This window comes from Vombatus ursinus, unplaced genomic scaffold (genome assembly GCF_900497805.2).
Source record: "Vombatus ursinus unplaced genomic scaffold, bare-nosed wombat genome assembly UNPS02014863.1, whole genome shotgun sequence".
In the NCBI taxonomy this organism is placed as follows: domain Eukaryota; kingdom Metazoa; phylum Chordata; class Mammalia; order Diprotodontia; family Vombatidae; genus Vombatus; species Vombatus ursinus.
The window spans coordinates 16060290-16077386 of NW_020954641.1; the positions used below are offsets into that span (position 1 = coordinate 16060290).

At 36.9% G+C, this 17097-nt stretch overlaps 1 pseudogene; it reads right to left on the reverse strand.

Annotated features, from left to right (window-relative positions):
- Positions 1-7268: 7268 nt before the first annotated feature.
- On the reverse strand, positions 7269-8498 carry LOC114027600 (annotated as a pseudogene).
- Between the last annotated feature and the right edge of the window lie 8599 nt (positions 8499-17097).

Below are 17097 nucleotides of genomic sequence, written 5' to 3' on the forward strand. Positions count from 1 at the left end.
GATGAGATGAGTCAAATCCTTGGCTTCCTTATGTGAGTGCTTCATTCTAACCTAATTTGTTCATTTGCTATTTACTGTACATGATATTAGATCTCCTGTATCTTTGTACTAGTTGGTCACCATGCTCTCCAGGGGTTCAAACTTCCTGGTTGCCAAAATTTGCCAGTGCCACATGAACAGAGAAAGAAATTTTGAAAGAAATTTTGAGAGTTTGGGACATATGAAAGAGAAAGTTTAAATTTTAGGGAGGAGAAATTTGATAGTGCTTGAAGATAAGCAAAATTAGAACTACGTGAGTTGAAGGAGGCTAATGCCTCCACCTTAAGGATGAAAAAGGATTGAGGAATAAGTTACTTGTGGAGAAGGAATCAAAAAGTAAACATGGATTTTTAAAAGATTTTAGATAACTAAGTAAAATAAATTGAAGAAACAAGAAGTTGATGAGTAAAGAGAAAGGATGTAAGACATAGTTGTAAAATTGTTGAGAGAAAGAAAAGCAAGCTGGGGATTTCATGATCAGAAAAATCACAGAGAAGGTGCTTTGAACATACTTTTTCATCCTTCAAAACTCTCAAAAAAAAGTATGTACTAAGTTTTAGCAATATATAGCAATACAAATAATTTATAATTTAGCAATATAAAATAAGATGATGACACCACATAAAGAAAGAGGCTAATGAAATAACATCAGAAAATTTATTTCCCATCCTTGTCCCTCCTGAGACCAACAAATAGCACAAGCAATCACATACACTGTGTTTTGGAGTCATGCTTAGTAGTATCTCACCTTGTCCTTTAGAGGTATGATTCATTTAAATGCTCTTCCACAACCTTTTTCATCACCACCACCACCCCACTCTATCACCTGCCCAAGAGATAGAAAACACTGATTTGGCACAGCCATTGGAAGGGAAGTAACTGTAAAGAAAGAGTGATGGGGAGGAAAACTTAATAATACAAAGCTCACTTATGGGACAGGAGATTCCATGGCCAAGTTTCATTCCACAGTGGTAGGTAGGGGAGGAACCAAGACTCATGAGGTAACTCAGTCAATCTACTACTGAAAGAAAAAGATCAAGAGTGTAAGGTTTATTATAAGCCTAGGTCCCAAGCAGATAAACCAACAGTGCTTAAACCAGAAGAGTGGAGACAAAGACTGAGGGGAGCCTATTCAGTCGGGGGATGAATAGAAAATCATTCATAAATTGTTTAGAATTTCAACAAAAATGAGGAACAGTACAAAAGAAGGGGACTCTCAATAACAAAATTTTGAAGTTACAAATCAAAAAATATTCCACTGAGGATGAAAAAATCTTCAGGTATGGAGGAAACCAAAGGGAATGCACAAGGAACTCATCAACCAACCCAGATTTCATAGAGATATCTACATTTACAACATTACAGAGAAAACACATAAAATAATGAATGCTGAAATTTGGCATAGTATTATAAGAATAGTGTCAGAATGAAATGAACTTAATGAGAGATGACAAAACAACAAAAATGTAGGGTTATTTTTAGCTTAATTAGAAGGAAGAGGGGGTTCAAGGAAGTCACAGAACTGCAGCTTGGGGCATATAGGACAATGATAAATGAGAAAAGGTTGCACTGCTTAGTTCTTGCTCAGACTCTGTTTTCTCTGATAAAGAGAATGGCATTTTCACAGGAAGCCAAAAGAAAAAAAAAAAGAAATGGCAAACAGGGAGCTGATACACAAAATAACTAAGGAAATAGGAGGAATAACTAGCTGCCTTTGAAGTGTAGTAATCTAGTCCAGATTAACTATATGATCAGATAAAGAAAGAACTAGCAGATATGATACCTGAGCCACTGTCAATTATATATGAAAGGACATGGAGAAGAGAGGAGGTGCCACCTGATTGGAGAAGGACAAACACTTTAATTATCAAATTAGAGAATACATGAGTGAGTTTGGAGTTTGTGTGGCACAGTGGAAAGAGCAATGATCCAGGAGTAGGAGGAACTGGGTTCAAATCCTGCCTCTGATGCCTACAATCTGAGTGAACTTGGACCTCCCTGGAACTCAATTTCATCATTTCTTAAATGGAGTTGCAAGAGAAGGCTTCTGAGCTTCCTTCTAGCTTTATATCTGAGTTTGAGTCTAACTGTGATTCCTGGGAAAATGCTAGAATGAAACATTAATAAGAAGATGAATAAATATCCAGAAAATGAAGTGGTGGGAACAAAGAACCAGCACAACTTCATAAAGAACAGGTAGACCATTTTATCTGTATAAACTCTTAGAATCCTTATCCCAATGTCCACTCACCCAGACATTTCTTGAGCTAGGTTATGCCTTCCATTCAGGGTTAAATTCCTGGTTTCAGGAATAATTTTCCCTCATTCTTTGGAAGTTCTCCTTAAGCATATTGATCAATGCCCTGCATGTCCTTAGCTCCTAATATAAATCTTGTTGCTAGCTGTTTCTGTCCAGGGAGGATGCTGATAGGAAGGTGGAAAATCCAAAGCCCTCCCTATCCCTCAAAGATCACAAAATCCTCCTCCAGTCACCTCAACCCACAAGGGGTGGGTAAGGCAAGAAGACCCAAGGCCCAAGTAAAAAATTTTCCTTTCCCTCAGACAGTTCTTCCTAAGGAATGTGTGCTGAAAAGCCACGTTTGACCCAACCTCTTGGGGGTAAAGCAAGGGCTTGAATCTAATAGAAGGAAATTCAGTTGGTATAAATGTAAAGTCATAGTTAGGTTTATAAAGCCCAAATAAGCTTTATAAATCCAGGATTGGGCAAGCATGGTTAGGTTGCAGTTTATCTGAAAAAAAGATCTGGGGGTGGACTGCAGGCTCAATATGAGTCAGCAGGGTCATGCAGCAGCCAAAATAGCTAATGAGATCTTGTACAACATTATGATTGGCATAGCTTCCAGGCATAATAAAATCATAGTCCTTCTCTATTTTTTTTCTGTCAGACCAAATGTTGAATATTATGTCCATTTTTGGGCATCACAAATTAGAAAAAATGGATGACAAATAGGAGATTGTGAGAGTAAGGCATCCTGGACAGGAAAGGGCCTTTATTCTTTGTTACGTAGCGATCAATTGAAGAAACAGGATATTTAGCCTAAAGAATAGAAAACACAGGAAGGACAAAATAATTATCTTCAAACACTTGAAAAATAGTAATGTAGTAGATGGTTTTGACTTCTCCTTATGAAGTTGAGGAAATGAAATGGATTGTTAAGGGGTTTTCAGGAAAAAAATAAATGAACAAAAAATTCTGAACAATTAGAACTGTGCAAGAGTAGAATGAGCTGCTTTGAGAGGTATGTTGCTGTTGCTAAGTCATTTCTGTCATGTGTGACTCTTTATGACCTTATTTGGGGTTTTCTTGCAAAGATACTAGAGTGGTTTGCCATGTACTTCTCCAGCTCCTTTTACAGATGAGGAAACTGAGGTAAAGAGGGTTTGCCCAGGGTCACAAAGCCAGTGTCTGAGGCTGGATTTGAACTAAGGTCTTCCTGACTCCAGGCCTGTGTTCGTTTCACTGTGCCACTTAGTTGCTTAGTAGGTATAGGTCCCACCTAATCGGAGAACTTCAAGCAAAGGTCAGACAGAATGAGTGCATTTCTTTGAAGGTCTGAGTCAGGCAAGTGTTTTGGAGTTTATAAAACATTCTATTCACCATACCTTTATGAGGTTTCTATTATAATTCTTATTATCATCTCCCCTGCACTATAGCAACAACCTTCTAATTGGGTGTCTTTTATTAAGTTTTATCCCACTCCAATTCATCTTCAAAAGAGCTCCCAGAGTGCTTTTTCAAAGTCCAGTTTGCATCATGTTATCACCCTATTCCATAAACTCCAGTGGCTCCCTCTTACCTCCAGCATCAAATACAGTGCCCTTTGTTTGACATATAAAGCTCTTCATAACCTGGCCCCTTCTAACTTTTCTTGACTTCATATAACTTATTCCTCTCCACAATCTTTATCTTCTAGACTCACTGGCCTACTTGCCATTTCTTGAAGACACAGATCCATTTCTTTGACTTTAAACTGTTTGCCCTCTATGGTTGGAATGCTCTGTCTCCTCATATCTGTCTTTTCATTTACCAGACTTTTTTTAAGACTCAGTTCAAGGGGCAGCTAGATGGCACAGTGGATAGAGCACCGGCCCTGAAGTCAGGAGGAGTTCAAATCTGGCCTCAGACCAAACACTTGACACTTACTGGCTGTGTGACCCTGGGCAAGTCACTTAACCCCAATTGCCCCCCCAAAAAAAGACTCAGTTCAAATTGTACCTCCCCAATCCTCAGCTGTTAATACCTTCCCCTTTGACACTGTATTCCATCTAATCTATCTAAATCTTGTATGTACCGAGAGAGAGAGAGAGAGAGAGAGAGAGAGAGAGAGAGAGGGGGGGGGGGGGCAATTATATAGCAAACTTTTCTTTAGGGCAAGGATTTGTTTTTTTTCTTTTTTTTAATTCCCTCAGAGCCTGAACATAATATGCCCTTAATAAAATGTTTGTTGACTGATTAACTCACATCTTTATTTTACAGCTGAAATATGAAAGCTGTGAGAGCCAAAGTAATATGTACGTCATTAGGCAGTTAGTGTCTGAGGCATGGTTCAAACCCAGGTAACTGGATGACAAGCTCAACATTTTATCCATTGCATCACTGACATAAAACTCAAATAGAAACAGGGGCCACTAAAGGAGCCACAAACATAGAAATCCCTATGCCTGCATATTCATCTAGAAAACAATATTTAACATTATTTATGTTCTATTACATTTTTATTTATTTTGTCAAATGTTTCCCCACTACATTTATATACGGTTTGGCCAAACAGTAGTGTTGTATCTATGTTGTATGTTTTTTTGTTTGTTTGTTTTTTGTTTTAAAATAGTATTTTATTTTTCCAATTATAGGTAAAGACAATTTTAACATTCATTTTTACAAAATATTGAGGTCCAAATTTTTCTCCCTCCCTCCCATCCCTTCCTCTAAAGTATATGAAGTTGGAAGGAAGGCAGCTAGATGGAGCAGTGGATAGAGTACCAGCACTAGAGTCAGGAGGACCCGAGTTCAAATGCAGCCTCAGGCACTTACTAGCTGTGTGATCCTAGGTGAGTCACTTAACTCTGATTGACTCTCAAAAACAGGTAAAATAATACATTGGGAGATGATGGAGGCCAATAATTGGGGACCAGTTTGGGACTCAAGACCACGTACTATGTTTCTTGTGTACAGTAATCATTTATTTTTACATTTGTTGAGGCAAAGCTGCATAGGTGATAGGGATCTAGCCTTGAAGCCAGGATTATCTGAGTTTAAGGACTGCCTCTGACACATACAGGTAGTGTAAGTCTGAGCAAATGCCTTAACCCCTCAATGCCCCAAACTACTCTATGACACTATAAAGTTGCAGGGAAAGGGCTGACCTGCCTTGGTAGAAGGAATTTCCTTATCTGAGTGTTCATGATAGCAATGAAATCACAGGTCCCTACCCTAGTCCTCCATGATCTTGGTGCTTTCCCTCTGAGACTACCAGCAATTTATCCCATCTTATCTTGTTTGTACATAGTTCTATGCTGTCTCTCCCCACTAGACTGGGTGCTCCCTAAGGGCAGGGATTGTTTTTTGTCTTTCTTTATATCCCCAGCCCTTAGCATAGTGCCTGGCACACAGTAGGCACTTAATAAATGCTTGCTGACTTGTCTTACTTGTTGATTATCTTTATTCTGTTGGATTTGTTAAGAGAGGGGGAGTATTATGTTGACCAAGTGGTTAAACTGGGTATGGGCTGGCATGAACAGAAGCTGGTGGAGGCCCCTCTATGATATTTACAGTAACTTCACTAACTTTGAGAATGTAACACTCCAAGTATATTATACCAAGGATTCAGGAAAAGAAATGACAGATGGAAAAGTTACGTAGTCCTTGTCCCTTGGGGCTGGTACATGAAATTAGCCAGATGCTACAGGAAGAAGATGGGATATAAAAAAACCCTACAATGCAGAATCAGCAGAGGATAGGTCAAGATAACCAGAGGATAAATTGAGGCAGTGATAGGTCAGCACAGTAGCACTGTTACTAGGACCATGAAGGACCATCTTCCTCTCAAGCTTGGACTTGGATGGGACCAGTGCAAGACAGTGCAAATTATAACACACGACAAACCAAAAAGGACATATAGCTCTGACATTTGTCACTTAAATGTCAAAGCTGTATATCCTTTCTTGGTTGTCGTATAACACTTTAGGTTGTTTGAATGACAGTTGGGGAGGAGCTACACCTTCTAGTTTTGGTTTTGGTGTGAGTGGGATGGTCCTCATTGAATAGAGGGAGGAAGCTGGATTCAAGCCATGAATACACAATGACTTTGGCCCCCATAGTTCCAACTAAAGTCATCAGAAGGTTGGTCACCAAAGGGTAATTATTTCAGTTCCAGTTAAGCAGAATTAATATAGTAACTGGATATTCTTTTACATTACTCATGACCCCATCCACAATGGAAGGTGTAGGCAGGGAGAGAGATCTTGGATTCCTGATTGGCACCTGGTTTCAATGAAGGCTACAGTTTCTAGGGAGGGTCTGAGAACAGTAGAAACTGGAGAACATAGAATGTTAGAGCAGAGTCATAACACAGAGGATGGACCTTAACATATAGAATGTTTGAATTGGAAAGAACCTCAGAGACTACCTAGGCCAAAGATTCTTAACCTGGGCTCTGTGAACTTGTTTTTGTTGTTTTTTTTTTAATTAATATTTTGCTATTAGTATTTCAGTATCATTGGTTTCCTTTGTAATCTTATGTATTATTTTGTGCATTCAAAAACATTCTCAAGAAAGGGTCCATAGGCTTCACCAGACTGTCCAAGGAGTCCAGGACATAAACAAGCTTAAGAACCCCTGATTTAGGCCAATATTCTCATTTGACAGAAAAGGAAACTGAGGCCTGGAGAGGCTAAATGACTACTGCAAGGTCATATAAGAAATTAGAGGCAGAACTGGGAATACAACACAGGTCTCTTGACTCCCAGGCTGGTGTTCTTTCCACTATCACCATATAGCATGTTCAGGGCACTTCAAATACAAATGGCAAAGAGGTCCCTAGAATGAACAGGGAATGCAGAAACAGCCAATACTTAGGACCTAGTCAGCATTTGGGTTGATTCCTATCAATAAGGCTCTGGGGATGATCCTACTGGACAGTACTGAGAGTGAATCTTCTCCCAGGTGACTGAAAAAGCTCTCAGTTGGATAATTCCATTATCACGGTTCACTAGTTCTTCTGCTGGTCCTCTGGTCCAAACGATCCAGGAAGTAATTCATGGACCATCCTGATACATACTATCTGTTTTTGTCAAGTAGACATACCAATGTTCTCCAAACTCTCTCATCACTTGTCCACAGGCTCCACATAGTGAGACAAAGTCATCCTCCACGTTGCTGGTAACAGCAATGGCCCAGAACTCTTTGTGTCCTTCCGAGATGGCCTTGTGAATGGCAGTGCATTCTACACAGGAGCCAACTGGGTAGGAAGCATTTTCTATGTTGCATCCTGAAAAAAATCTTCCCATCCAGAGTCAGGAGAGCTGCCCCCACTGGAAAGTTACTGTAGGGACAGTAGGCAAACTCCTTGGCTTCTTGGCCCTTGCGAATGAGCTGCTCAATCTGAACTGGATCTAAAGCCCCAAAGGTGCTTGGGCATGGGGCCAGACCAATGGCTTTGCCCCTGAGGAGCTCTTTTCTCAGGTCAGCAGTAGGCAGAGAGCAGGCAATCAGAGCCAGCTGGGGATGGGAGCTAGTCACCAAAAGGGTGTTGGCTGGAGTCTCTATGTTGTATGTTTGACACCTCTATTTTATGCTACACTTTTTTATAAATAAAAATGTTTGTCTACAGCAAGTGTGTATTATTCTTTAATTTTCTTTAAAATATTCCTGATATAGAGAATGGGAGTGGGAATAAAGCTGGTATTTTTCTCTTTTTTTGAATATGTTTAATTAACACAGTATACTTTGATATTATAAAAGATATTGTTTCCCAAAATAAACCATTATTCCTTTCATATTGTAAAGCTCTTTTTACTTGATAAGGCTACCATTCCCTTCTTTAACAAGTACAAACCATACTGTTAAAGCATGTTTTTTTTTTTAAATGAACAAGTATTTACTGTTCCTTAGGGTAGAGAATGGTTCCCTAGTGAAAAATGGTCTTGAGTTTTTTATTAACCAAAGTTATTTTTACATGTGTCATCCTATGTGGCTTCATACTATTGCTTATTGTTAATATTAGATTCATAATTCCTAAAAAAAATATTCATCTATATTACTTTTAAACAATATCCCACTGAATCTTCTGTACAAAGCTAAAAGACTTATTCAGATAAAGTGTTAAAATAGTTAAATCTGTTAGGAATAAACCTTATTCCTTTCAGCACAAATATAGCTCTGGTCTCCCAATAATATGAAAATCTTACTCCCTGGCTACATTCACTTGTTCATCTAACATTTTGATATGAACCGAAGTATTCTTGCAAATATGCCATTTCCATTTCATAAGAGCATAGTTCTGTCATTACCTGCAGTATGGAATTACTAGTATACCCAAGAGAATGTAACCTGAAGAAGGAACCTGGATAGGAACATTGGCATGAGGGATTAGACTTAGGCTAGAAGAGTAGATTTATATAATATGAGAATTTAACCTTTTTGATTCACTTATGGCTAGAGGAAATTACAGTTTTACTTTGTAAGAGCCAAACATAAAAAAGATACTATCTATTATATTAAAGTGTCCTTATCACACTAAAAAAAACAGAAATATTACTAATGTTCACAAAATTTCTTTGAAAACAATAATTAATTTTTTTAATGGATTTGGAATTCAGAGCACTAAAAAAATGAAGTAATCAGGGGAAGCTTCCCAAAGGAGGTGGCATCTGAGCTGCAGGAATTCAAGAATTATAAGAATTAGAGATGAGAAAAGAAAGCATTCTGAGTTGTGAAATAGTTTGTGTGAATGCACTGATCTGGGGTTTAGAGTATTGAATTGGGGAAACAGCTAGTAGTCCACAAAGCCTGAAACACAGATTTGTGAAGGGGAGTAGCAAGAAATATGACTAAAATATGTCTGGGAGACATATCATAGAGGGTTTTTAATGTCAAACCAAGGATTTTGAATTTTATTCTTGAGGCAGTAGTAAGTCATTTTAAGGATGTGAACAAATTATTTTTTAGCTCTTTGGATGATGAATTAAAGAGAAGAGAAACTAGAAAAGGGGGGAAAAACTGGAGGCTAGTGTACTTGACCAGGGGGATTGGTGATGAAGCCCTGTAAAAGGCCAGTGGTTGTTTGAAAGTAGAAAAGAAAATGAATCCAAGAAATGTTGTAGAGATAAAGTTAATAGTGGTTAACAACTTATTTGATATTGGGATTAAAGGAAAAGAAAGAAACATGGTTGAATCTGTGATTTTAAACTTAGCCACTAAAAGAATGGTGGTGGCCTCAACAGAAACAAAGGAATTTGGGAAAGAATTAGGTTTAGGTAAAAAATATATTGAGTAGGGTAAAAAATATATTGAGTTTGATATGTCTAAGATGTTTTTAGGAGAAGACACAGGATAATTAGTTGATGGTGTTACTTGAAGATAAAGATAAAAGATGAACATATAGGTTTGCAAGGCAATCAACAGATGTAGCAACAGAGAATTGGGACTTGAACTCAGAGGAAATGATGAAAGCTCCAAAAGAGAGAGTAGAAAGGCAAGAGAGTATATTCTACTCTTCCAAAGTTTATTTTTCTACTTTCTGATTATATTTTATATAATAGTTATAAAGAAGAAGCTTCTTTACCTATATCAGAGAAAGGAAATTCAGTGAGGATATTCCATTCATTGCATTTCTTCTCTGGATGTTTTTTTCCACTTTTCATATTTATTATTAGCTGAATATCCATAGAGAAAACAATTAATCTCTTTAAATCTCAGTATCCACACCAAAAAAATGGGAAAATTATATTTGTGCATTTTATTTCTGAATGCTGTTTAATTATTATGACTTGTATCTGGCCTGGAGAAGTAATGAGAAAACATACTTTTTTTTAATGCACAAAGAGAATAAGGGAGAAGAATGATGCATATGTTGTCAGTTTGACTTTGCCTAAGTTTTCTATTTACTTTTTCACAAGGGAAGACTCATAGTACATAGTTGGATAGAGCTATATTTGAAAATGACTGACATTTTTAATGAAGCATCAATGAAACTTTAAAAAACAAAATTCATAAAACAATTTTAAATTACTTGTTGGGTTGAACTAAATAAAAAGAAAAGAATCAATATTTCTGCACTGAGTCTAAAGGAAAAGGAGATAACTAATATGCAGTGAGGAAAACTGAGAAGTAGCAGTTAAATAAGTAGGAGAAATAGGAGAAACCAGTGTCTAGAAAAAAACAAGGGCCGGAAGGAAGAGGGTAAGGGGAAAGAAGTAGGGAGAGAGTCAAAGCTTTGGGGGGAAAGTGAGCACTGGGAAAAATAATTGTATTTAGCAATTACAACATCATTTATAACCTTGGAAAGAAAATTTTCATTTTAGTGGTGTGTCCAGTGAAAGACTGTGAGGCAATGAGAAATTAAGACGGAAAGAAGTAAAAGCTACAAATATAGATGATGATTATTTCAAGTCATTTGGCAAAGCAAGAGAGATAGAACAAGATATTGTAAGAAGATAAACAGGTCAAATGAAAGGTGGTTTTTTTTTTGGTGTTGGTTAATTTATTTTATTTTGTTTTTATGGAAGGAAAAAGCCTGTGATATTAAGCAGTATGGAAAGATAATTAATATGCAGAAATTATGTAGAGATGGAATGACTAATAGGGCAAACTCCTGGAGTAGAAGGGAGTTGGAGGGGGCAGAGCCAAGATGGTGGAGTAAAAGCAGTGACTTCCTTGAGCTCTCCTCCAAACCCCTCCAAATAACTACAAAAATGGCTCTAAACAAATTCTAGAGTAGCAGAAACCACAAAAAGACAGAGTGAAACAAATTTCCAGCCCAAGACAACCTGGATGCTTGATTGGAAAGGTCTACCACACCAGGCTGGGAGAGGAGCACAGTTCAGTGTAGGCACACAGGCCAAGACCAGACCTCAGCAAAACTGGAGCAGGCCTCAAGGGACTGAATCACTGGCAGCTTTGGTGGTTTCCAGACTTCTCAACCCACAAATGGACAAAGACAACTTAGAAGGTCAGTAGGAAAGGTCTGTAACCACAATGAGAGAGAAGCTTGGTCCCAGCCACAGTCCTGACATAGCCCCAGGTTTGTGGTTGCTTCCTGAGCTCTCAGCTCACAGAAAGAGGATGAATTGAGTGGCTGATCAGAGGGATATTGCAAGGATCCCTTTGCTGGTGCTGAGGCAGGAATCTCTTGTTTTTTCCATGCTTGGAAATAGGTCACAGTTCTGGGTGGTGGCCCTGGGGTGAGAAGGAGCACTGATGTGATGGAGCTTGTAGTGGTGGTGGTGAAGGAATCCTCCTCACACTTCCAAAGCAGAACAAAGTGCTTGGGGTCACTCATACATCAGAGGCCAGGCCAGGAAAGGATTAAACACCTTGCCCCTCATCATACCACATTGGAAGAATGGAAAATTTACAGACCTCTAGAAGTATCTATGAAAACAGTTGCACAAAACCCCCAACGCTTGGGACAGCACATTCTCCACACTGGAAGCAGACCCCTACCTTAACAAAGAGTTTAAAACTTAAGTAATTGGCTGGGAATATAAGCAAACTTCACAAAAAAATGTCAGACCATAGTATCTTTCTTTGGTGATAAAGAATATCAAAACATATAACCAGAAGAAGACAACAAATTCAAAGCTCCTACATCCAAAGACTCTAAGAAAAATAAGAATCAGTCCCAGACCATGGAAGAGCTCAAAAAGGATTTTGAGAAGCCAGTAAGAGAAGAAAAGGGAAGTGGGGAAGAGAAATGAGAGTGATGCAAGCAAATCATGAAAAACAAATCAATAGCTTGCTAAAAGAGACCCCAAAAAATACAGAAGAAAATAACACCTTAAAAAATAGCCTAATCCAAATGGCAAAAGAGGTTCAAAAAGCCAATGAGGAGAAGAATGACTTCAAAAGCATGATTGGTCAAATGGAAAAGGAAGTCCAAAAGCTCACTGAAGAAAATACTTCCTTAAAAATTAGAATGGAACAAATGGAAGCTAGTGACTTTGTGAGAAATCAAAACATTGTAAAACAAAACAAAAAGAATGAGAAAAATAGAAGACAATGTGAAATATCTCATTGAAAACACAACTGACCTGGAAAATAGATCCAAAAGAAATAATTCAAAAATTATTGGACTATCTGAAAACCATGATCACCAAAAGAGCCTAGAAATCAACTTTGAAGAAATTGTCAAGGAAAACTGCCCTGATATTCTAAAACCAGAGGGTAAAATAGAAATTGAAAGAATCTGCCAATCAATCACCTCCTGAAAGAGATCCCCAAAGGAAAACTGCTAGGAATATTGTAGCCAAATTCCAGAGTTTCCAAGTCAAGGAGAAAATATTGCAAGCAGCCAGAAAGAAACAATTCAAGTATTGTGGAGACACAATCAAGATATCACAAGATTTAGCAGTGTCTACATTAAGGGACCACAGGGTTTAACATATAATATTCTCGAGGTCAAAGGAGATAGAATTACAGCCAAGAATCACTCACCCAGCCAAACTAAGTATAATCCTTCAGGGGAAAAAATGGACATTTGGTTAAATAGAGGACTTTCAAGCATTCTTGATGAAAAGACCAGAGCTGAGTAGAAAATTTGACTTTCAGATACAAGACTCAAGAGAAGCATGAAGAGGTAAACAAGAAAGAGAAATCTCAAGGGACTTATTAAGGTTGAACTATTCACATTCCTGCATGGAAAGATGATATCTGTAACTCATGAGACCTCTGTCAGTATTAGGGTAGTTGGGGGGTAAAAATTATATGGATAGATGGATAGACAGACAGATAGATAGACAGACAGACAGACAGACAGATAGATACATAGATACATAGGTAGATAGATAAATGGCACAGGGTGAGTTGAAGATGAAGGGGTAATATCTGGAGAATAAAATTAAAAGGTGAGAGAGGGTTATACTGGGAAAAGGAGAAAGGGAGAGGTAGAATGGGGTAAATTATCTCACATAAAACAGACAAGAAAAGACTTTTACAGTGGAGGGGAAGTAGGAGAAGGTGAGTGGGAATGAGTGAATCTTATTCTCATCAGATTTGTCTTAAAGAGGGAATAACATACACACTGAAATGGGTATAGAAATCTATCTTACCCTACAGGAAAATAGAGGGGAAGGGGATAAGAAAGCATGGGATGATAGAAGATAGGGCAGATTAGGGGAGGGGGGGCAGGATAGGATGAAGGGAAATATAGTTGGTTTTTCACAACATGACTATTGTGGAAGTGTGTTGCATGACTACACATGTATAACCTGTATCAAATTTCTTGCCTTCTCAATGAGGGTGGGTGGGGAGGGAGGAAGGGAGAAATTTAGAACCCAAAATTTTAAAATTTAAAACAAATTTTAAAAATTATTTTCCCATGCAACTGGGAAATAAGATATATAGGCAAAGATGTATAGAAATCTATGCTGCCCTACAGGAAAATAGAAGGGGAAGGGGATAAGAAAAGGGGGGTGCAGATAGAAGGGAGGGGAGATTAGGGGAAGGGATATTCAGAATGCACACCATCTTGGGATGGGGGGGAGTGACAAGATGGGTAGAAAATTTGGAACTCAAAATCTTGTGAAAGTGAATGTTGAAAACTAAAAATAAATATTTTTTTTAAAGAAGCGAGTTGGTAGGATCAAGGGAAAAGGTAAAGGAATCTGCTTTAAGCTCAAAGATGAGAGTAAAGAAGAAATAACTGGGATTTCAGGTATGGAATAATAAAGAAGGGACCAACGCTCAACTGGGTTCTATTTTCCCAAGAAAAGAGTCCACAGAATTCTATGATCATGGATTTGGATGTGGGAGGTATTTTTGAAGCTACTGAGTCAAACACCTTGATTTTACAGGTAAGAAACCAGGAGCAGAGAGCTGAAGTGATTTGCCCAAGATCATGTAGCTTGAAAGTGTCTGAGACAACATTTAAAATAAGTTTGTTTTTTCTTTCCTCACTCAAAGTCCAGATCTTTATGCAGGACTGAAAATTTAAATATTGGGTCTCATGAGCTATTGTTTGTTCCCACACACCCCTGGTTCTATCCATTATATTTCATGCTGATCAGAGAGAGGAGGTAAGCATATCTGCTGGAAGAGATGAGACAGGTATTAGGTGCTTAAGATTAGAGAAAATTTATTTCAAATTTGAAAGTAGTTTGACAAAAGCATTAATATATAAAAAGTCTATTTGACAAAAAAAAAATTGTGGCTCCATTTACAAGTCTTACCCAATGCTCTTTTTCCAGATATTTTTTTTTTGACATATTCAACTCATTCACTTCAACAACCACTTATATATTTATAGCATATACTGGTGATACTGAAGTGGAGAAAAGTAGTAAGGGGAACACTCTTGATTCTTAATAGGAGACAAACCCTGCCTACACAAAACAAATGGACAATAACCACAAACTACATATAATTGTACATACTGGGGTCAGTTCAATATGGAATGGGGTTAATCCTGAAAAGCTTTACTTAGTAATCTAAGAGGATTCATATTTGCCTATAGTGCACAAATACAAAGATCCACATACAGATTGGCATGAAAATGCTCCCTTACCCCAAAATGAAAAAATAATGGACATCATGTTAGTTTTCCTAGTAATATCATGAAACTATAAGTAAAAGGACCTATATTTAGTTACATAGTTCAAGAAATGAAAAGTAATTTTTAGAAGAAGACTTATATACCTAAGATTGTATTAAAGCTCTCCTAAATTTGAATATGGTAGCAAAACTTATATTTATACTCATATTAACTTATGCAGTCCTACAGGGAAAGGAAGAAAATAATAATAATAATAGTTAGTAATAGTTAAAATTTGTATAGAACTTACTATGTGTCAGGCATAGTGCTAAGCACTTTAAAATTATTTATCTCATTTGATCCTCAAAACAACTTATGAGATAGGTGCTATTATTATGCCCATCTTACAGATGTGGAAACTGGAAGAAAAAAAAAAACATCAGAAGTTAAGTGACTTGCCCAGGGTCACACAGCTAGTAAGTGTATGAGCTGTATTTGAACTCAGATTTTCTAACTCCAAACCCAGTATTCTATCCATCATGCTGTCTAGCTGAAATTTCCATAGTGTCTGCCATGCACCAAGTACTGTGATGAGGACTTTAATAAATTGATATAGAAATTGTAATTCTCATTGATATAGAATTAAGTCCACAAATCCTTGAAAATCAATGGCATCTGGTTGCTGAATGGAGTTTTACATTTCTCCTTTAAATCCCTTCAAATTCAACACACATATTCATCTTACGTCTTCTAAATAGTATTCCAGCTATCTTTAATTAAATGCTATAGCCTATTCAAACTTTCATATGACATGTCAATCTCCCTGTGTTCGGGTGAATGGTCACACTGTTAAATTAGGAATTATTTTAGTAAATTCTATTCCTTAGCCTTTCCCACATTAAATTATTTAATACTAAGTATGAAAATTGAGAGCCAGGATGGCATAATGAATACAGAACTGGCCTTGGAGTCAGGAAAACTTCAATTCTATATCTATTGAGATAATCATGTGGCTCCTGTAAGTTTTGTTATTGATATGATCGATTATGCTGATAGTTTTCCTAATATTGAACCAGCTCTGCATTCCTGGTATAAATCCTACCTGGTCATAGTGTGTTATTCTCATGATAAGTTACTCTAATCTTTTTGCTAATATTTTATTTAATTTTGTGCATGTATATTCATTAGGGAATTAGTTTATAATTTTCTTTGTCCTTTCCTCCCTTTTCTTCCTCACTAGAGTTTTGCTTTTGACCACCACCTCCCTCAAGCTGCCCTTTCTTCTATCCCCCTACTCTTTTCTTTCCCCTTTCCCCTACTGCCTCTATGGCATGTTAAATTTCTATACCCAACTAAGGATGTTATTCCCTCCTTGAACAAAATCCAATGATAGCAATTTTAGTAATTATAGAAATTATAATTAGTTTATAATTTTGAATCTTCCTGGTTTAGGTATCATCACCATATTTGTATCAAAAAAAGAATTTGGTAGGGCTCCTTCTTTGCCTATTTTCCCAAACAGTCTATATAGTATTGGAATTAATTGCTCTTTAAATGTTAGAATTTGCTTGTAAATCCATCTGGCCCTGGAGATTTTTTCCTAGGGAGTTCATTAATGGCTTCTACAATTTATTTTTCTGAGATGGGGTTATTTAAGTATTTTACTTCATCTTCTGTTAATCTGAGCAATTTATATTTTTGTAACTATTTGTCCATTTCACTAAGATTGCCAAATTTATTGGTATACAGTTGGGCAAAATAGATTATAATTATTGTTTTAATTTCTTCTTCATTGGTAGTGAATTCACCCTTTTCATTTTTTATACTGGTAATTTGGGTTTCTTCTTTTTTTAATTAAATTAACCAAAGGTTTATCTATTTTATTGTTTTTTTTTATAAAACCAACTTAGTTTTATTTATTACTTCAATAGTTTTCTTAATTTCAATTTTATTAATCTCTCCTTTGGTTTTCAGAATTTCTAATTTAGTCTTTTTTAATTTGATCTTTTTCTAGTTTTTTTTTAGTTGCATGCCCAATTCATTGATCTCCTCTTTCTCTATTTTATTCATGTAAGCATTTAGAGATATAAAATTTCCCCTATGAACTGCTTTTGCTGCATCCAATTAAGTTATAGAACATTGTCTCATTATTGCCATTCTCTTGGATGAAGTTATTGTTTCTATGATTTGTTTTGTGACCCACTTATTCTTTAGGATTAGATTATTTAGTTTCCAATTAATTTTTAGTCTATCTTTCCATAGCCCTTTATTACATATATTTTATTACATCATCATCTGAAAAGGATGCATTTAATATTTCTGCCTTTCTGCATTGGATTATGAGGTTTTT